The following is a 21,932-nucleotide window of genomic DNA, read 5'->3' as shown; positions in this document are numbered from 1 at the left end:
ATCATTCATCCTATACCAGCGAAGTTTAACATCTTGGACAAACGTTTTGCTAAGATATAAAACATTTGTTCCTCCTTCATTAATTCCTGCCATGGATCATCGATGAATTAAGAAAAGACACAACAAATTAAAAAATTTAAAACTAAACATAGACTACACAATAGAGATCAAACTACTTAGACTTCAAACAAGCAGCTATGGTACTAATCTTGCCCTCTGAAATGAAAATATAAAGACCTATCCTAATCATGTTGTTCACTATCTATTTTTGACTAAGCCAATTGTGAAGATGTTTCTCTTATGGATCAACCTTATTTATTTTTTACATTAAATTAGGAAGCAATTTTCTTTTAAAAATTGAGTACATATTTATGAGGATGATGACTCTCAAATATGAAATTGTGGTGTTGACAACAACAATTAGATATTTAGAGTTCAGAGACAAATGCTTTAATGCTCAGTGTCTCAGTGATTTAGAGCTCAGTGGATTGAATATTAGCAATCCCAATGCATAAGCATCCTGTTCTTTGTGGTAACTCCAGACAGTTTGTACTGGACACTTTGTCCTGGATAATTTTGTGTCCAGAAAAACAGTTATTTATTAAGCTCAGACATGAGAAGCAGCTAGAGTCACAGAAGTACTTGGATGACAACAATGCAATGAGCTCAATATTTTCAAGAGACAAAGTAGCCCCCTTGATTGGCACCCCAATTCACCACCTAATTATCCACTCCAGCAGTGTGTACTATCTGCGAAATTCATTACAGCAACATATTCAACAGAACCTTCCAAACCCACAGCCTCTATCTAGAATAGGGTCAGCAAGCTCATGAGAGTATGAGAAAATGAGGACTGCAGATGCTGCCAATCAGAGTCGAGAGTACTATGCTAGAAAAGCACAGTAGGTCAGACAGCATCTGAGGAGCAGCAGAATCGACATTTCGGGCATAAGCCCTTCATGATGCTGAATGTTATGTTGCTTTCTTGGTACCAGAGTGAAGTATATCACCGAGACGATTCAAGGCATTTTGCCAGGGAAAGAGGAACAATCATAAATAATGGTTCATATTGGAACAAGTGACATAAAACACAGATAGGAGTTAGAAATAGGTTTGGAGACAGAATTTCAAATATGGTATCCTTACATTTGCTTCAAATGCCATGCAGTGGAGAGTTAAGAAATAGGGAGATAGTGCAGATAAATATGTGACTAGAGATCTGATGGAGGAGGGAGGATTTCAGATTTTGGCTTCCTCGTACTAATTTTGAGGGATGAGGAATTGCACATGACAGATTAGTTGCAGCTAGACAAGAAAAAGACTAATGTTCTGAGAAATTGGCTGGTACAATTTGGGAGGGAGGGATGTGGACCAGATCAGCATAGAAAAAAATAAGCAATGCTTTTAGAGGTTGGATGTAAATATAATAAAACTATAAATATCCCATATTGAGGGAAATGACAAAAGCAAAAAAAAAAAATAATCCTGTGAGGAAGCCTGCAGTGCTGATCCACAGCAATGGAATGTTTACCTGTAATCTATTTATCTGACTGTAATGTTTGACCTTTAAACTTTATTTCTTATTTTCTAACTTATACTATGAATCATTATAAGGTAATGTAACATTTTTTTCTTCATTTTCTTTATTTTGTACATAAAGTGGCACTTTGAGGGGCAACATTGTAAACTTTTCACCTCTGTACATCTGCACTTGAGTATGTGACAATAAACCTAATTCTAATTCTAAGTTATCAATTTTACAACTAGACCACAAACAATGTTTCCCAATCTGTTACAGTTTCAGATGGAATATTCCCAAATTTAGTAAGCTCTGGGTAAGCAGAGAAGAATTTGGTTTCTTATACATTCTCTTAGTTGGTTGCAACTAAGTTTTAAAGAACCCTTTCCTTGTGGATATCTTACCTTCAGCCCTAAATGAACTTATGTTTCAAACGGAGTAATTTGACCAGGTTTTCTTAACATTAATAAAAAAGAGATATTGTTAATTAATAAATGTGAGAAGAAGAAGTATTGCAACACACAAATGCAGAGTGGAAACAAGTGTTGAATCCAATAAGGTAAAAGTCAAGGAAAAAACATATAGTTTATGAATAGGTTATGAAGTGCAGATAAGATAATGTTGCAGTCTTAAATAGATGGCAACAGTAGCATTGGCATTGGCAGTTGAACAAATTGATTTCAAGAGTTGGCATTTTGCATATGGTTGAAATTCTGTTGCTCTGATTCCTTTCAACTGCGGCTGAATTCTGGCATTCAGATTGAGATATAATTTTCAATTTGTTTTACCTGCCCCACAGTAGTGTCTAAAATGATTACTCTTAAAGCTGTGGAACCCATAGCACTGTCATGTAGACTAGTGGTACAGTCTGTTTTAAATCCCTTATCTTGTACATTCCTAGAGGGTAAAACAGACATATCAGCAAGAAGTGGCTTTCTGCTAAGAGGGGTGATAGTCAGCCCTTACCTGTTCTTGATAAATCTCTCCCTGTTTAAAAAAAAGGTTCACTGACATTTTACAGGTGCACCATTCCATAGGTTTCATGTAAAACTTTTCTAGATGGTTATGAAATTTCCATTTTTTCTTTCCGTAGTAGTCCTCTTTCAAGAAAAAAAAGGCTTATTGGAATTAGAAATTTAAAAAAGGTTTTTAATACTTTGCACTTCTGATCTGTTGGTCTAACACCAAAGAACAATTAAATTATATCTATTTCAATTACTGTGGTATAATTAACATGGTTTGTGAGCAGCAATAAATTGCCTCATGGGATTATATTTGCATCCATAGGAATGGGTCCTTAATATTCTTGGTGACCGAGTATTCAGAAATAATTGAAAATAACTTAGAAAGAAGGCGAGGCCATAGCACCACTGATTAAGGATGACATTGCAGTTCAAAATAGAAAGGATTTACTGGATGTTTTTCAGATGATGAGACAGAGGAATGGAACTTCTTTAATCAACATCTCCAATATAATACAGGAAAGATGCATTTTTGAATGTGATTACAGGAAATGAGGTAGATCAAGCAGGCTTTGTTAGTTAGAAAGCATCTACTTAACAGTGACCAACAACACAATTAGTTTGAATAACTCATACAACCTATTGCAATGATTTAAGAGGGGATCTCACACAGATTGATTGGAAAAGAGATTACAGGAAAACTTGGAGGGTATTTGGGAAAGAAGTGGTCCAGATATAAATTAGGCACATCCTTTTGAAGGAAAAGATAGTGTATTGCCAACTAATCCACCTTTATTAAGAAAGGAATTACAAGTTATGAAAAAGAAAAAAGGTTTATGAAAAACGACAACAGCAAGATTCAGTTAATAACCAGTAAAAGGCAGGAGTTGACAAAACACAAAACACTTGAACAAATTGAAAGCTAGGAAGAATTTTATGTCTAGTTCTGCAGCTAAACATTCACCCATTGTTGACGATACATTGATCTACTGGTAACATCACCACCTCCTCCAATGTCAACAGCAAGACACTCTCAACGTATGAAGTGGAAAATTGCTGGCTGGTTGAAAGTTATTGTCACTGTAATGAAACCTGCCATTGAAGCTAATCAACTCACTTTCATTAATTACAAGGGAGATCCAAACAAGAAGACTATCAACATATGAAGAGCCATTTGAGGTGAACTCTAATAGATTGATAAGCAATGCATCAATGATTACTTGTTACAACTTTGCCAGATTATCCAGAGATCTATTGACGCAAGGAATAAAAGGAGCATACAGAAGAAATGAAGGAATCAAAAGGCAACAGGCCAGAAACAATGAAAGTTACTCATCTAAAAACAAAGGCAGGAGAGATCATTATTGACTGCAATAAACAATTGGAGAGATTGGTCGAACACTACCTTGAGTTATAGTCTAGAAAGAACATAATCATTGAGGACACTCTAGACACAATAAAAAGCTTATCATGGCAGAGCTGGATATTGAGTCCTTGTGAAGGTCTACTGTTGTCTTGTTTTATCATGTAAAAAGATCAAATGCTAATGCTGTACTGCCTAAGCTCATGGATAGAAATTTGGTACCTGTGCAACACCTACACAAACATCCCCGTCTGCTAGTGGCAGAGTATTAATTATGCAAAGATTGTCACTGTGAGCAAGAACAAGGGTGGCAACATGAAATGTAACAGCTATCTTCCTGCTGAGCATCCTGTGTTGTCCTCATCAGAGTTCAAATTCTGGTTGAATGCATTTAACCTGAAATCCAGTGTGGTTTCTGAATTGAGGGATGTACAACAGTCATGATTTCCTCAGTTCAGCAGCTGCAAATGAAATGCCGTGAACAAGGTGTATCACTATGGATTGCCTTTATCAAACGCAACAAGATGTTTAATCATGTGAACAGAGGCAGTCTATTTAAATTGCTTTTGAAAATTGGCTGCCTGCCAGAATTGCTGAATGTGATCTTCACTTTACATGACAATAGGATGGGTAATGTCATCTATGATGGGCAACATTGAATACTTGAGATCCACTGTGGGGTCCAACAGGTTTGAATTCTGACACAAACTCTCTTTAGAATTCTTTGTTCCTTTTTTGCTGCCAGGGCATTTATAGATGGTGTTTATTTACATATCAGCTTTGCCTGCCTGAATCTCAAGACAAAGTTGTGCCAGTTCCCTATTGGAAAGTTACTCTAAGTTGATGACGAAACAATAGCATTCCATATTGAGAAAAGCAAATGGATAGATAGTAAAGTATTTTGTTTTATCATCAGTATCAGTAACTGCATGTTTCAGGATTTGGCCGTGCTGCTATCTAGCAGCATTGAAAGTGGAAGTTGTTGATAGGGTAGAAACAAAATTGGTCTTTTTCTGAAAGGCAGGCAGTAACTAGTGGGGTAAGTATTAGGACCCCAGCTATTCAAAATATTTATTAATGATTTAGATGATATAAATCAGTGGGCGGCAAGGTGGCACAGTGGTTAGCACTGCTGCCTCACAGTGCCTGAGACACGGGTTCAATTCCCGACTCAGGCGACTGACTGTGTGGAGTTTGCACGTTCTCCCCGTGTCTGCGTGTGTTTCCTTCGGATGCTCCGGTTTCCTCCCACAGTCCAAAGATGCGCGGGTCAGGTGAATTGTCCATGCTAAATTGCCCGTAGTGTTAGGTAGGAGTAAATGTAGGGGTATGGGTGGGTTTCGCTTTGGCGGGTCGGTGTGGACTTGTTGGGCCGAAGGGCCTGTTTCCACACTGTAAGTCTAATCTAATCTAATAAAATTTGCAGATGACATAAAGCTGTGTGGAGAATGCAGAGATATTGCAGTGTGAATTGAGCAGGCTGAGCGACTGTGGTGCTGGAAAAGCACAGCAGGTCAGACTGTATCTGAGGAGCAGGAGAATTGACATTTCAGGCATGAGCCCTTCATCAGGAAGGAGGGTTGTGGGCCGGGGGGTTGGGAGATAAATGAGAGGGGGGTGGGGCTAGGGGGAATGTAGCTGGGAATGGATAGGTAGATGTAGGTGCGGGTGGAAGTCATATGTCAGAGGGGAGGGTGGAGCAGATAGGTGGGAAGGAAGAAGAATGGACAGGTGGGATTGGTCAAGGGGGCAGTGCTGATTTGGAGGCTTGAGACTGGGATAAGATGGCAGCACCTTATCCCAGTCCCAAGTCTCCAACTCAGCACCACCCTCTTGAACAGTCTTACCTGTTAATTTTCCTTCCTTTCTACCAATCCCCTCCACCCTCCCTCTGACCTATCACTTCCATCTGCACCTTCATCCAGCTGTTGTACTCTCAGCTACCTTCACCCCAGCCTCACACCCCTCCCATTTGTTTCTTAAGATACCCCCCCCCCCCCCACCCCCGCCACCCCTGGCCCACAAGCCTCATTCCTAATGAAGGGCTAATGCCTGAACCGACGATTCTCCTGCTCCTCGGATGTTGTCTGACCTGCTGTGCTTTTCCAGCACCACACTCTCAACTCTGATCTCCAGCATCTGCAGTTCTCACTTTCTCCAGGCTGAGTGAATGGGCAAATCCATAGCAGATGCAGTATATTATAGATAAATGTGAGATAATCCATCTTGGTAGCAGAAGTTAGAAAAGAGATCATTATTTGAATAGTTGTAAAATGAGAATAGGAAATGTTCAATGTGACCTGACTTATCTTTTAAGTGAAAATAAGTACATAGGTGCAGCAGGAAATTAAGAAGGCAACTGTATGCTGGCCTTCATGGCAAGAGGATTTGAATATAGGAACAAGAATGTCTTGCTGCAATCATGCAGGACATTAATGCAGCCACACCTGGAATATTGTGTGCAATTTTGATCTCCCAATCTGATGAAGGATGTTCTTATTAGAGAAGAAATGCAGTGAGGGGTGGGAGGGGGTGTGGTGTGGCGGGGGGGGGGGGGGGGGGGGGGGGTGGTTGGAAGGGGTGCGGTGGGGGGGGAGCTGTCCTGGCATCGCATTGAAACTGATAAAATTCTAACAGGACTAGACAGGTTAGAGGCAGGAAGGATATTCCCCTGGTGGGGGAACCGTAACCAGGAGTCATAATTAAGAATAAGGGGTAAACTTTTTAGGACTGAGATGAGGAAAATCTTTTTCAGCCATAGAGTGGTGAGTCCATTAAGTTCACAACAGGAAAAAATTGAGGCCAAAACACTATATATTTTCAGAAGAAGGTAGATATAGCTGTTGTGGCTAAAGGAGCTAAGCATATCAGATGAGGGCAGGCTTCAGGTATTGAGCTCAATAATCAGCCATGATCATATTGAATCTTCTAAGTTTGATAGCTTTGTTTATCTAGGAAATGCAACAATCAGCAATCCATTTCTTGATGCTGAACTCAACACATCTATGGAAAAAGTTGCTGCTGTGATGTCCAAGCTGGAACAACAGCAATTTGACTTAGAAGAGCTTACTGCAAGTGTACCAAACATTCATCTTCACACATTCCTTTACAGAAGCAAGATCTAGAGAACAGCAAAAGAAAAGTTTAACTAGTTTTCACCTTTGTTGTCCTAGGCATATCCTGTTCATTCCTTGGCAGGGAAAGGTTACCAGAGGTCCTTCACCATATTGATTCGATCAGCATAAGCTTATTGCTAAGTCAACAATGTCCGCATGGTTCAGCCGTGTTTATTAGATGGATGAGTGCCTGTGTCTCCAAGGACCTTCTGACAACTGAATCGTGGATGTCCAAAAGGTATCCATTCTTTCTTTATAAATGAGATATGATTATGGCAGGTATTGACTTTGACAGTTGGGAGATAATCACTGATGGCCATACCCTCTGGAGCATGACTGTTTGTAGCAAATTGAAGAGCATGTGCAGAACTTAAATCTTCAGTTGGTTGAGAACATGACTCAAAGAAAATAGAGATCAGCAAATTGCACATCTTCTCAGTCTACTGCCTACCCCTGCAGAAAATACAGCAGAGTCATGACAGCGTTAGGCTTCTGAGTCACACCAGGTAATGCATAACACAGAGTTGATCAAATAGCCATCATACTGGATTAGATTACTTACAGTGTGGAAACAGGCCCTTCGGCCCAACAAGACCCGTCAAAGCGCCACCCACCCGTTCCCCTACATTTACCCCTTTACCTAACACTACGGGCAATTTAGCATAGCCAATTCACCTAACCTGCACATCTTTTGGATTGTGGGAGGAAACCGGACCACCCGGAGGAAACCCACACAGACACGGTGAGAATGTGCAAACTCCACACAATCAGTCGCCTGAGTCGGGAATTGAACCCGGGTCTCTGGTGCTGTGAGGCAGCAGTGCTAACCACTGCGCCACCCTGCCGCCCAAAAATTTGCAAATTTGCAAATAGAAATTTGCAAATGGAAGCCTTCAGTAAAACTGAGAAAAGTATCTTCCTTGATGTGCTGATCACTGCTCTGTTCTGAGAATTACTGTCAAATGTGGAGCCAATGTCTTAGGGTGGTTCAGAATCTTCTTTGATTGAAATTCCTTCTTGATGAATTATCATTCTATTTGGATGTAATGTGTGTCATTTATAAATATTTAAGTTAACTTATTGTTGGACTTTAAAATTTCAAATTAGTGGCAAACGGGTTTTCTATGTGTCTGAAGGTGTTGAACTGGCAAATTCAGGAGGGCAAAAAGGAGACATGAGATAGCTTTGGCAAATAAGGTTAAAGAGAATCCGAAGGATTTTATCAATACATTAAGGACAAAAGTGTAACTAGGGAGAGACTAGGGCCCCTCAAAAATCAGCAAGGCAGCTTATGTGTGGAACTGCAGGAAATGGAGAAAGATCTAAATGAGTATTTTGTACCACTGTTTACTGTGGAGAAGGACATGGAAGAAATAGAATGTGGGGAAATAAATGGTAATATCTTGAAAATGTCCATATTACAAAGGAGGAGGTGTTAGATGTCTTAAAATGCATAAAGGTGGATAAATCCTCAGGCCCTGATCAGATGTAGCTTCGAACTCTGTGGGAAGCTAGGGAAGTGATTGTTGGGCCCCTTTGTGAGATATTTGTATCATCGATAGTCACAGGTGAGGTGCTGGAAGACTGAATGTTGGCTGATGTGGAGCCACTACTTAAGAAAGGTGATAAGGAAAAACAGGAACTATAGACGGGTGAGCCTGACATTGGTGGTGGGCAAATTGTTGGAGGGAATCCTGAGGGACAGGATTTATATGTATTTGGAAAGGCAAGGACTGATTAGGGATAGTCAACATTGCTTTGTGTGTATGATATCATGTCTCACTAACTTGATTGAGTTTTTTGAAGAAGTAACAAAGAGGATTTATGACGGCAGAGCGGTGGATGTGAGCTATATTGACTTTGGCAAGGCATTCGAAAAGTTTCCTCATGATAGACTGGTTGGAAAGGTTAGATCACACGGAATACATGAAGAACTGGCCATTTAGATACAGAACTGACTCAAAAGTAGGAGACAGGGAGTGATGGTGAAGGGTTGCCTTTCAGACTGGAGACCTGTAACCAAGGATCGGTGCTGGGTCCATTACTTTTTATCTTTTATGTAAGTGACTTACATGTGGACATAGGAGGTATAGTTAGTTAATTAGCCAAAGATGACAAAATTAGAGGTGTAGTGGACAGCAAAGAGGGTTACCTCAGAGAACAATGGGATCTTAATCAGATTGGCTCATGGGCTGAGGAGTGGTAGTTGGAGTTTAATTTAGATAATTGTGTGATGTTGCAGTTTGGAAAGGCAAATCAGGGCAGGACTTATACACTTAATGGTAAAGTCCGAGGGAGTATTGCTGAACAAAGAGACTTGGAGTGAAGATTCATAGTTCCTTGTAAGTGGAGTCACAGGGAGTTAGGATAATGAAGAAGATGTTTGTATGCTTTCCTTTATTGGTCAGAGCATTGAATATAGGAATTGGGAGATAATTTTGCAGCTGTACAGGACATTGGTCAGGCCACTTTTGGAATATTGTATGCAATTTTACTTTCCTCCTATTGGAAAGATGTTGTAAAATTTGAAAAGGTTCAGAAAAGATTTACAAGAAAGTTGCCAGGGTTGGAGGATTTGAGCTGTAGAGAGAGGCTAAATAGGCTGTGTCTGTTTTCCCTGGAGCTGAGGGGTGACCTTATAGAGGTTTATAAAATCATGAGGGGCACGGATAGTATAAGTAGACAAGGTCTTTTCCCTGGGATGGGCGAGTCCAGAACTAGAGGGTGTAAGTTCAGGGTGAGATGGAAAAAATTTAAAGGGACCTAACAGACAATGTTTTCACGCAGAGGGTGGTGCATGTATGAAATGAGCTGCCAGAGGAAGTGGTTGACGCTGGTACAATTACAACAATTAAAAGACATCTGGAAATGTATATGAATAGGAAGAGTTTAGAAGGATGTGGGCCAAGTGCTAGCAAATGGGACTAGATTAATTTAGGATATCTGGTCGGCATACATGAGTTAGACCGAAGGGTTTGTTTCCATGCTGTACATCTCTATGACTCTAAGTATTTCTGTAGCCATGGTGATTTATTTTAAATCACAAATATTCTTTGAAGCGTAATAGGGTTTTGTTTATTTTGGGAGAGTTCACAAGTGACAAAGTGAACAGTGTAGTGAATTAAGTGTTCAGACAGAAGATTCTGGAAGCTTTTTCTGGGCTTGGAGAAATACCATAGCTTGTGAAAGTAGTTTTTTTATTTTCAATCTGGTCCTGTTTTCAGATGTCTTGGTTGGATTTGGAGTATAAGGCAGTTACGTCTAAGAAAGGAAAGTAGTTTTAGCACTAGTAAGGAGTCGTTTCAATGTAAGGAGTTTAGTTTTAAGATTTCCAGACCAGAAGTGTTTAGTTGAAAGAGCTATGTGAGGCTGACAATGTGCTAAGCTCAGCTGTACGATGAATCAGGTAAGAGGCTATCAGATTCTCAAGAAATGCAATACTAGCATCAGTTAAATTAAACCCTATAGAGGTGATAGAAAAGGTCATTCTCTCTGACATGAGTACTGTAAAGGGGTATTTTTGTGATTTATGGCATTATATCTTTACCCTGTGTTTCAAAATCTTTAAATGTTTATTTCATCTTTTGTTCGTCCTTTTGCATAATAACCTTCAGTTTTATTGTTAAACCCAAATCACAAGCATTGCGTGTTTATGTGTCAGTGAAAGTCTATCTTGATAAAACCAAAACAAACATGATCTATCAAGTGAAAGTTCAGTCTAGGATCTGACTTGTTCAGTAATAACATCAGGTGAGATCATAACACTATTATACATTTATTTCTGCTCAATTTCTCCAAAAAAAATTGAAACAAGATTTTAAAATGACTTTAACAAATTCTAGCCTCACAAACTTACAAAGTTTATGTGAACACAGATCGGAAATTACAGCTAGAATGTATTGTGGGTGAGGATTTATCTTCATTTACAAGTCTACAGAACAACAATGCTTGCAGTAGCTTTTCTCTGAATAGATTAAAAGGACAATTACCCTTTGTAAATACCCATTAGGAACAGGCTACATGCAGATTTTACCAATTACGTTGCAATAAATCCTTGAAGGCAAATAGTTTTAGTGCAATATGCTCATTCCAAGCTTTAAAACAGACTGTCCCCTTCAGCTGTGTAATTTTATTGCACTCTGCAAGGAAATTATATTAAAATGTTTATTGACTGCAGATTTTGTGAAAACTCAAAACTGTGCAAGTAGATCAATGTACACGTTTACGTTGTACCAGATGATTCTGATCCAAGAAGCACAAAATTTGGACAAGTTGGTTAATGCGTAATATTTTCTAATCAACATGCTCAGAGATATTTTTACACACCATTTAAATGGACTGAAATCTGGGCCTCCTAGTTCACAAGTAGGGACACTACCACTGCATCATGAGTACCCTCCCACCTACCCAGCCCCCAGGTAACATGGCTGGTGTAAAGGTATTAACATCAAAAGTATGTAATTATTATGTCAGAGTCACATGGTAAATTAGACAGATCTGGAAGGAAGCAGAACTCAAATTTATTATTGACAGAGAGTGCTTATAGATTAAGCTGAGAATAAAAAGAGTACTTGCATAAAGCTTGATGCACTCCATCAGCATTATTTTAGGAGGCTAACTAATGATTTATAATACACCACAAAGTGACTTTCAGTATTAAATCCAGCCATAACTCTTAAAGCAGGATGCATTTTGAACAAAGCAATGATTGGAAGTTACTCTCAAATTGATTATAACATGGAAATGATACAGGCGTGGCATTGCATAGAATTTCCTGCTCCTGCATCAGAAAAAGGCCCTGTCAGAGATAAACATGTCCCCAAGGATTTCCTGGTCTATAGTAATGTATGGTCTTAAAATTGAGATTAGGGTGACATTGCATGAAAATCCATCTTCTTGTTTCTTTAATTTTTTAAAGATCATTTGTTTAGAATCAATAAATATTGAAGTGGGTTATTTTAGTGCATTGATTCCATAGCAATTCTCTGGAGGCCAATTCATTCAGTCCCATTCCCCAGCTCTGTTCCCATAGACTTGCAGGATGTGGGCATTATTTTCCTCAAATACCCAGCCAATTTTCCATTGAAATCATTGATCACCATTGTCCAGTACAGGGAATTGTAAACCTTTACCTTGTGTTGTGTAAAAAATTACTTCCTCACATGCCTATGCATTTCTTACCCAAATTCTTAAACAGTGCCCCCTCTTCTTGTCTGGAGATTCAAAAAGGAAAACAATTTTCAATGGCATCCTGCTTTGTCATTCACCAGTTACTCACTTTCTTGATATTAATGTCCCCTCAAATCTCAGAAATTACTGTTGCTTGTTTTTCCGCCTAGAGTATTCCTACAATTTTAGATTAGATTAGATCACTTACTTACAGTGTGGAAACAGGCCCTTCGGCCCAACAAGTCCACACCGACCTGCCGAAGCGCAACCCACCCATACCCCTACATTTACCCCTTACCTAACACTATGGGCAATTTAGCGTGGCCAATTCACCTGACCTGCACACCTTTGAACTGTGGGAGGAAACCGGAGCACCCGGATGAAACCCACGCAGAATGTGCAAACTCCACACAGTCTGTCGCCTGAGTTGGGAATTGAACCCGGGTCTCAGGCGCTGTGAGTGCTAACCACTGTGCCACCGTGCCGCCCACCAGAGATCTTAGACAATTTAAAATAAATAAGTGAATTTAAATAATTTAAAATAAAAAAAAGTTATCCCTTTTCATTAAGGATCTCTACCAAAATCTTCAGAAGCTGTTAGTTACTACTCATTCAGTCTTCTTCACTGCGCCTTCTGGATTTTAAAATTTATGCTTTTGTGTGTTTTCCCAGCAGATTGTCTTGTATCAACACTTCCTGCTAACTTCCTAATGAAGTTTTGCCTTTTCATTACTTCCATGGCTGTTGCTGACTGACTATCTGTGACCACTTAAGGAGATAATGCTCTAAAAGCATTAAACTCACTTGCTTTTCTAAATATATTTTTCTATGTTTTCACGACTTTTTCTCCTCTTGGAGGTCACATGTTATAAAGCTGATACAGATGCATCTGTTCTATCTGAAAGCCAGAGTAGAACTCTCTGACTGTACCTGTACCTCCTCCAACTGAATAGGTGGAGTCAATGTAGCATGAAAATTAACAGCTTCAGAACCTTTACTTTGTACAATGGATACCAACTTGCTACAACAGTTGCCCTCTACTCAACATTTTTCTGACCTTAGCTGGTAAACTGTTTTGTACTTTTGAAACCTGAAACTGCAGGAGTCCAACTGACAGTCAACCAGTGGCGGAGGGTAGCAAGAGTCCTCTTAACAGTCCTAGAGTTGTTTTCTTTATTTCATAGAATCATAAAATCCCTGTGGTGTGGAAGCAGACCATTCAGCCTATCAAGTCCAAACTGACTCTCCAAAAAGAACATTCCACCCAGACCAACCCACTGAACCTGCACGTCTTTGGAGTGGGATGAAACCCATACAGACATAGGAAGAACATGCAAATCGCATGCAGATAGTTGCCTGAGGGTGGAATCGAACCCAAAACACTGGAGTTGTGAGGCAATAGTACTGATCAGTGAGCTAACACTCCACCCAATTTATTTATAGGATGTGAGTGTCACTGGCTAAGTTGACAATTATTATTCATCATTAATCACCCTTGAGAGGGACTGGTGGGTAAGGGGAGAGGTGAGCAGGTAGGCTTCCATGGAGCCCAGAAAAAGAGATACAAAAAGGATAGGTAAGCAAGGATATTATGTATAGCAATCCAGGACAAAAGAAAAGCTGAAAGAATGATAATGAACAGCTAAGAATGAGAAAATGGCTTAGCTGTGCTGAATTTGATAATGGATTGAGAAGTACTTGGGAATGGGTGACTGTACTCAAAATACTTACGTCATAATAGAACCAAGCATAGTTTGGGTAAAATATGTGGATGGATGGAATCAAATTCTAAAGTTATTGACTTCGAAGTTGAGTCCTAGAGGCAGCAAGTGCCCCAGGCAGAAAATGAGCTGTTGTTCTTCAAACTTAAATGTTGGACAGGAAACACGATGGTGTGTTGAAGTGTAGGCATCTGGAAACTGGGGTCATTTTTATAGACAGAATGTAGGTGTTCTGCAAAGTGGTCACCCAGCCTGCATTTCAATTCCTCAGTGTAGAGGAAACCACATTGTGAACAGTGAGTGCTATAGACTAGGTTAAACGAAGTACAGTAAATCACTGCTTTACCTGGCAGTTATGTCTGGTGGGCCTTGAATTACGAGGAAGAAGGAAGTAAACGGGCAGCTATTACACCTTCTATGATTGCTTGAGAAGGAACCATATGAGTATGAGCGGATGTAAGGAATAGAGGAGGTTTGTACCAAAGTGTCCCAGAGGGAATGGTGACAAGGGAGGGAAAGGGAATATGTGTATGTTCATGGCGGTCTGATGGGTGTGATAGAAATGGCAGCTTACTATTCTTCGAATGAGGAGGCTGGTGGGTGGTAAGTGAGGACCAGGGGGTCCCTATCATTGTTGTGAGAAGGAAAGTAAGGGGTGAGGACAGAAGTGTGAGTGATGGGTCAAAGACAGCTAAGGGACCCACTAACTATTGTGGTGGGAAACCTCGGTTGAGAGATTTAAATTCTCTTTTATTGGGGATGGCCATTATCTTGCACTGGTGTGGTGTGAACGTTACTTGCCACAGGCTTGTACAGCCCAAGCTTGAACTCTGTCCATAGCTTGCCAAATATGGACAGAGGCTGTTTCATTATCTGAAATGTTGAGAATAATGCTGAACATTATTCACTGTGATTGTACATAACCACTTCTGACCATATGATGGAGAGAAATTTATTGATGAAGCTACTCAGGCCTGGGACACAACTGTGAGCAATTTCTTTGGTGATATCCTGTCAGTCAGATGACTGACCTCCAATAACATCTGTTTTTCCTTGTGTAAGCGTCATTCCAAATACGTGGAGACTTTTCCTTCTGATTCCCATTGACTCCAGTTGTACTCAGGTTTCTTGATGTCAAGGATCATCACTCTGAAATCTCCTCTGGAATTCAACTCTTTTGTCCAAGTTTGAACCATGGCTGTAATGCGGTTAGCAGTTGAATGACTCTGGTGGAACCCAACTTGAGTGTCAGTGAACAAATTACTGCTGAGTAAGTGTTGTAAGTGTGCTGTTAAAGACCCCTTTCATCACTTTGCTGATGACAGATATTAGGCTGCTGGGTGATAATTACATGAGTTTGATGTGTCCTGCACACACACAAAAAAAGATCTACTTTAACAATTTTTCCCAATACCACCTACATGTTGGGTTGTAGCTGTACCTGAACAGTTTGGTTTATTGATGCAGTTAGTTCTGAAGCACAGGACTTCAAAATTATTGCCAGAATTTTGTCAGGCCTATAGCCTTTGCCATATCCAATGCCTTTAGCTAATACTTGATGTCACATGGAATGAAACAAATTTGCTGTAGAATGGCATCAGTAATGCTAGGAATCCAGGAAAGAGGCTGAGAAGAATCATCCACTCATCCCTTTGACTGAAGATGGATGCAAATGCTTCAGCTGTCTCTTTTGCAGAGATGTACTGGGCTCCCCATCATTGAGGATGGGTATATTTTGGTCGCTCCTCCAGTGACTTATTTGATTGTCCATCACCATTCACAATTGGATGTGGCAGGACTTCTGACACTCCAAAGGCTGTCCACCACCTACAAGGCACAAGTCTTGATCACAAGTGTGAAAGAATACCTTCCACTTGTCTGGATGAGAACAGCTCCAACAACAGCTAAAAGCTTGACACAGTCTAGGACAAAGCAATTTGCTTTATTGGCACCACATCCACAAATATTCCATTTCTCCAGCACTGATGCTCAGTAGTAGCAATATGTCCTGTATGTAAGATGCAATGCAGAAACACACCAAAGACTCCTTAGACATAAGCTTCCAAATCAAGGACCACTTCCATCTAGAATGACAAGAGAACAGAAGATACATGGGAACATCAATAACTGAAATTCTCACTTTAAACAACTCACTATCCTAACTTGGAAATATATTGCTGTTTCTTCAGTGTTGCTGTGGCAAAATCCTGAAATTCCTACCCTAAGGGCATTGTGCATCTATCTTCAAAACATGTATTGCCGCGGTTCAAAAAGGCAACTCACCACCTTCTTCTCAAAGGACAACTAGGAACAACTAGGAATGGACAATAAATGCTAGCCAAACCAGCAATGCCACATGCTATGAATGAATATTAATTTTTTAAAACCCTCTTATTTGACCTAGTTCCCACTTGAAGACATGCACCGTACAACTTTTTTTTCTCTCTTTTGCTATATTTTCTATTCCCTTGCCAATTCGTGGAACTCTGATTTTGATTTCCAACTTTTCACCTCTGTTAGAATATACCCAGCCTATAACTAATCATCTCAAACATAAAGATCACCAACAACATCAAAAACAGAAATTGCTGGAAAATCTCAGCAGGATCTGTGGAGAGAAATCAAAGTTAATGTGATCCTTCTTCAGAACTCAGAAGAAGAATTTACTTGTAAGTAGCCCTGTACACTTTGCTATCATGAAACAAACTGTAAAGCAACAAGTGAATATTTTTCACTTGTACTAAATGAAGAAACAGGAAAAATGTTTACAGAGAATATCATACTCTGCAATATAATAAAAACGAAGCAAGCCACTGTATCCATCCAAGTGACCTCATTTCACTTCATCAACCAGCAAATAAACACAAAATTATGGAAAACTGAGCTGTTTGGCAAAAAGACAAAATTTAACCTTTAATCCTTCCCCATGCTGTCCACCATCTATGGAAATTGACCAGCCTTGCAACATTTAGTTGCCAATGCATTTCTTGCTGCAGTTACACAAATCAAGCAATTATAACAGGAGGTGTCAGAAACTTTACTGGAATCTTTTTACATAGCTCCATTATCTTAAGCTGACATTTCATGTAAAAAGTAACCATCCTGAACTCACACTTCAACAAATTTTAAATCACATTTCTCAAGTTTGTCTGTTCCATGGCTTTAGTCCTACATTGGCTAAACCTATATAATTTTAATATCAATTACCCAAGGTCTTTGCTGAAAATGTGTTGCTGGAAAAGCGCAGCAGATCAGGCAGCAACCAAGGAGCAGGAGAATCGACGTTTCGGGCATGAGCCATTCTTCAGGAATGAGGAGAGTGTCACATTTCCAGCAACACATTTTCAGCTCTGATCTCCAGCATCTGCAGTCCTCACTTTCTCCCACCCAAGGTCTTTCCCAGGTCAATCAGAAGTCTGGAACAGTGGCAGTTGAATTTTGCAGAGTTTCAGCTGAACCATTCAGCATAAAGACCACAAGAGGCTGCATACTGCGTTAACTAAGTTTGGCAGGTTCCATCTCGTTAAGTATCTCATTAGCTGCTTAACAAGTGGCTTATGATGCATTAGCAATGGTGCATGTTGATTATTTCATTATTTGTGCTTGCATTATAGTGACTTCAATTTCACAGAAATTCACTGCTTAAAATAGTGTGTTTCTGTAAACTTGTTAGATTGTTCAATGTAAGTATGTCATGCCACATTAGAGTACCTCAAGAGTAATTTCATCTGCTTTCACAAATGTATCAATAATTAAGAAATAATAATTATACATTTTAAAACTTCCATAAATATTATTCTCACTTGGTCTTGGTAATCTAATGTTTTATGTATTCTTGTCTATAATAATCTACTGTGCATCATAAAATGTATTTTTTCTATTGCATTCTTCATTATAAAAACAATTTGAAAAGACAAATGCAGCATGGATGGATTTTAATATTTTTGAAAGAATAGTCTTTCACTGACAGAAAATAGATTAGGTTTGATGGTGAATTGGGCCTCCAATGGACAAATATACAATATATAAGCAGATTTATAAATTAACATTAATTGTCTTAATTAATTTGAATAATTAATAATTTTCCTGCACTGTACTAGTATGTAGAGGGCTCTTGTGGTGTAACGGTAGTGTCCTGATCCCTGGACCAGGAAGCCCAGTTCAAGTTCTCCTGCTCCAAAAGCGTGTAGTAAAATTGCTCAACAGTTTGAGTAGGAAAAATGGGTTAAATAATAAAAAAAATAGAAATTGTCAGTGAGTCAGACAGAAACTCAAATACTCACTCCAAAAGTTCTGTTTCAATAAACTACGAAGGTATAACACATTTTCAAGCAAAAGTAAATATTTATCAAATCATCACCATTGCTGGCTGATGAATGAAAATCTTTCAACATAGTGATCTAGAAATTTACATTAGCCTGAATTTACACCATGGTTCACACCTAGTGCTGGTTCAGATTGAACTGGGGAGCATACTCGTTTGATTTCACCTTTGATCTTCCCTTAAGGCACAACATGTAAATCTAATAGTATCGGTCACAAAACACATGGCACAGCTAGCTGGCTTTCTTAAAGGCAGGCTATCCATTTTAAAAGCTAGATGCACTAAGGAATGGTGCTACAATTTAAATGACACCAATGTATACACCAGAATTAAAGGATAGACCTAAAGGCAGAAGAGAAGTGTAAGTAGGCAATGGGGAGATGCCTTGGTCCTGCAGGAGTCCAGAAAATGTTGAAGTGATCATCTTTTGAAGGGGATAGAAGCAGATAGCTTGGTAAATTAACTCCCAGAGTTTTAAAATGATGGGACATGATGAATGTGACTCAAAGAGTATGATGACCTCATGTAGGTGGTCAACACCAGTTTATGCACACAAAATCTCATAAGCACTACAACATTCAATTCTCATATTGCTCAATGCTCCACACATTATGAGTCATACACAATGCTTCCCTACACTCAGGGCTCATGCCTTACATCCAAATTCTCCATCTCACCCTTATACATTCTTTTAACATTTCCAGTTTTACTGTCACTACATACCTCTATGTATTTGGTAATGATGTGGACATTCCCAAATATACACCCCTCTCTTACAAGCCAAAGGGGCTAATGGTCAGAAGTAGTAGAGCTGAACCAGTGGTGTAAAAGGATGTCTCCATCTCTAGAGTTCTAAATATGTATTGTCAACATTATGGGCTAGTTGTAACACAGCCAGTTGCATCCAGCATCACTGACAACTTTGAGGAATATGATGGATCCTCATCCTCCTCTCTGCCATGATGAGTTAGACTCTGATGATGTGACCATGGGCTTTTTGCTTTAGATCCAACTTCTCTTTCACATCGATCTTCCAAAGAAGGTGTGGGATCATGTTCAAATAATGACTGTAATCGGTGAGTGGCGAAAGTAGCCTCTGTATTCAGCAATCACAGCACACGTTTGAGGTGGCAATAGAATCCCAAAATTACAGTTTTTACAAGAGCCACTTTGTACCCAGTTCTTACATATATTAAAATTCCATTACTATGGTGTTACATTTTTATCCATAGTACACAAAGGTTTGAGGGAAATCTGTCTTAGGAGGCAGGAAATGGGTTAAAACACGTGTTAAGTACTGGCTGTTACTTCTGATGGGATTAAGGGTGTCTGTCCAGTTTGATTGCATAATCAAAAGGTGTTAGTTCTTTTGTCTTTTAAATTCATAAAGGTTAGTAAAAATGCTAGGCCTGTATGCTCTAAATAAGAAAGGATATTAAACTGATTACTGTGGCTAAGTTGTGAGATTTATTTATTATTTGCAGGCATGAGTTTCATTCATTCATGCAATTTCACGGAAACACTGTTTTGTCAGTCAGTTGCTTAAAGGGATGAAGGTCCAGCTAAAAGGTATTTAAAATGTACCTAATCTATTCAGGTCTGGAGATGGTTTGTAAGGGCTGATTAATATTATAACATTTCGTGGAGACTTGATGGGATGGTATTGTTCTGAATGCTGCACTTACTAAGAGGTAAACACTGCTTGTAGCAAGGGCTGATAAAGTGTGGGAATGCAGTGAAATATAGTGAGCTGGTGAGTGAAATAATAAAGATAACCTATAGCACAATATCTCATAACACAATATCACGTACAGCATCCTTGCCTTCAATGGGCAGGGAATTAGTATAAAAGTCATGATGCAGCTGCATAAAATCTAAGTTGCATTTGGAGCATTGTGTGCAAGTCTAGTCAACACACAATAGGAAGGATGTGGAGGTTTTAGACAGGTTGCTAAAGAGGTTGAACAAGATGTTGGCTGCACAGGAATGGTTAGCTATAAGTCGATGGTGGACAAACTTAGATTGCTTTTGCTAGAGCGTTAGAGGCTACAGGTGACCTGTATAAAATCATGAGGGGATGTATAAGGTAGATAGTTAGAATCATTTTCACGGGATGGCAATGTCAAATACTAAGGGACATAACTTTGAAGTGAGAGGTGAAAGTTGAAAGGAGATACACAAATCAAGTTTTTCTTATGCAAAGGGTAGTAGGTGCTTAGAATGCACTACCAGGGAGGTGGCTGAAGCAGATAAAGTAACAATGTTTAAGAGGCATTTGGGTAGACCCATGAACAGGTAGGAAATAATGGGATACAGGTCATGTGCAGGTAGATGGGATTAGTTTAGATAGGTATTATGGTCAGCACAGACATGGTCGGTCAAAGGATCTGTTCTTGTGCTATGTTGTTCCATGCTCCATGTTTCACTTCTGCGAGTGTGATTTCAAACATTCAATAACTGCCATCTCTCAGCTGCAGTAGTTCAAGAAAGAGAGAGAAGCTATGCAAACTGTGAGGAGGACAGTGTATGCTTCAAATGGATATTAATATGTGTGCTGTTTGGTGCTGAATGGATGTGCAGAAACATGGAAAAGCATATATGTACATAAGTCTTTAAAAGTGGAAAGATGTGTAGAGAGAGCTGTTAATAAAACACAGTATTCTAGGCTTCACGAATAGGGTCATAAAGTACAAGAACTGATAGATTATGCTGACTATATAGGACACAAGATAGACCTCAGCTGGAATATTGTGTACAATTCTCAGAGTCACACTGTAGGAAGGAAATGAATTCCATTGAAGACAGTGTAAAAGAGGTTTATGAGAATACTTCCAGGAATGAGACATCTCAGTTATGAGGAAAGATTGGAGATCATTTTCCTTGGCGGGATGAAGGAGATTTGATGGAAATTTTTAAAATCATGGATGGTTTGGACAGACTAGATTGGCAGAAAGTGTACCTACTCAGTGGAGGATTGAGGGCTAGAGGACACATTTTTAATGTGGTTTGCAAAAGAAGCAAATTAAAGTGAGAGAGAGAGACTTTTTACACAGTGAGTTCAGGTCTGGAATGCACAGCCTGGAATTGTGGTGGAGGTAGGTTCCAACTAAGTCAATCAAGGGGGAGTTTTTACTGTAAATAATCTGCAGGTTAACATGGTAAAACAGGAGTAAAAAATGAGGTCTGCAGATGCTGGAGATCACAGCTGCAAATGTGTTGCTGGTCAAAGCACAGCAGGTTAGGCAGCATCTCAGGAATAGAGAATTCGACGTTTCGAGCATAAGCCCTTCATCAGGAATAATGAAGGGCTTATGCTCGAAACGTCGAATTCTCTATTCCTGAGATGCTGCCTAACCTGCTGTGCTTTGACCAGCAACACATTTGCAGCTGTGATCTCCAGCATCTGCAGACCTAATTTTTTACTCGAAGATTTTAACCTACTGCGAATCCTCTTACAAGGATGCCTTCCTTGAAGAAGCTCTCTTCCTCCCTCTACAAGGATTTCAGTGAGTCCCTCTCTCACTGCATGGTAAAACAGGAGACTGGCACTAAGTTCAAAAGTTCAAAGAGCTGACCTAGGCACAATGGACCAAACAGCCTCCTTCACCACCATAACAATTCTGTGATTTTACATGATTCAATTTCTTCAAAGCAGGGTAGGAGGTGTTCCTCTTACATCCTTCTCTCCCAGAAACCTGCAAGGAAGTGGCCAACAATGAAGAACATATAAAATAAAACAACACTGGGTCTCCATAGCT

The sequence above is a fragment of the Hemiscyllium ocellatum genome, chromosome 31, assembly GCF_020745735.1.
Source record: "Hemiscyllium ocellatum isolate sHemOce1 chromosome 31, sHemOce1.pat.X.cur, whole genome shotgun sequence".
NCBI classification, from domain to species: domain Eukaryota; kingdom Metazoa; phylum Chordata; class Chondrichthyes; order Orectolobiformes; family Hemiscylliidae; genus Hemiscyllium; species Hemiscyllium ocellatum.
Note: the sequence above shows the minus strand (reverse complement) of the source record.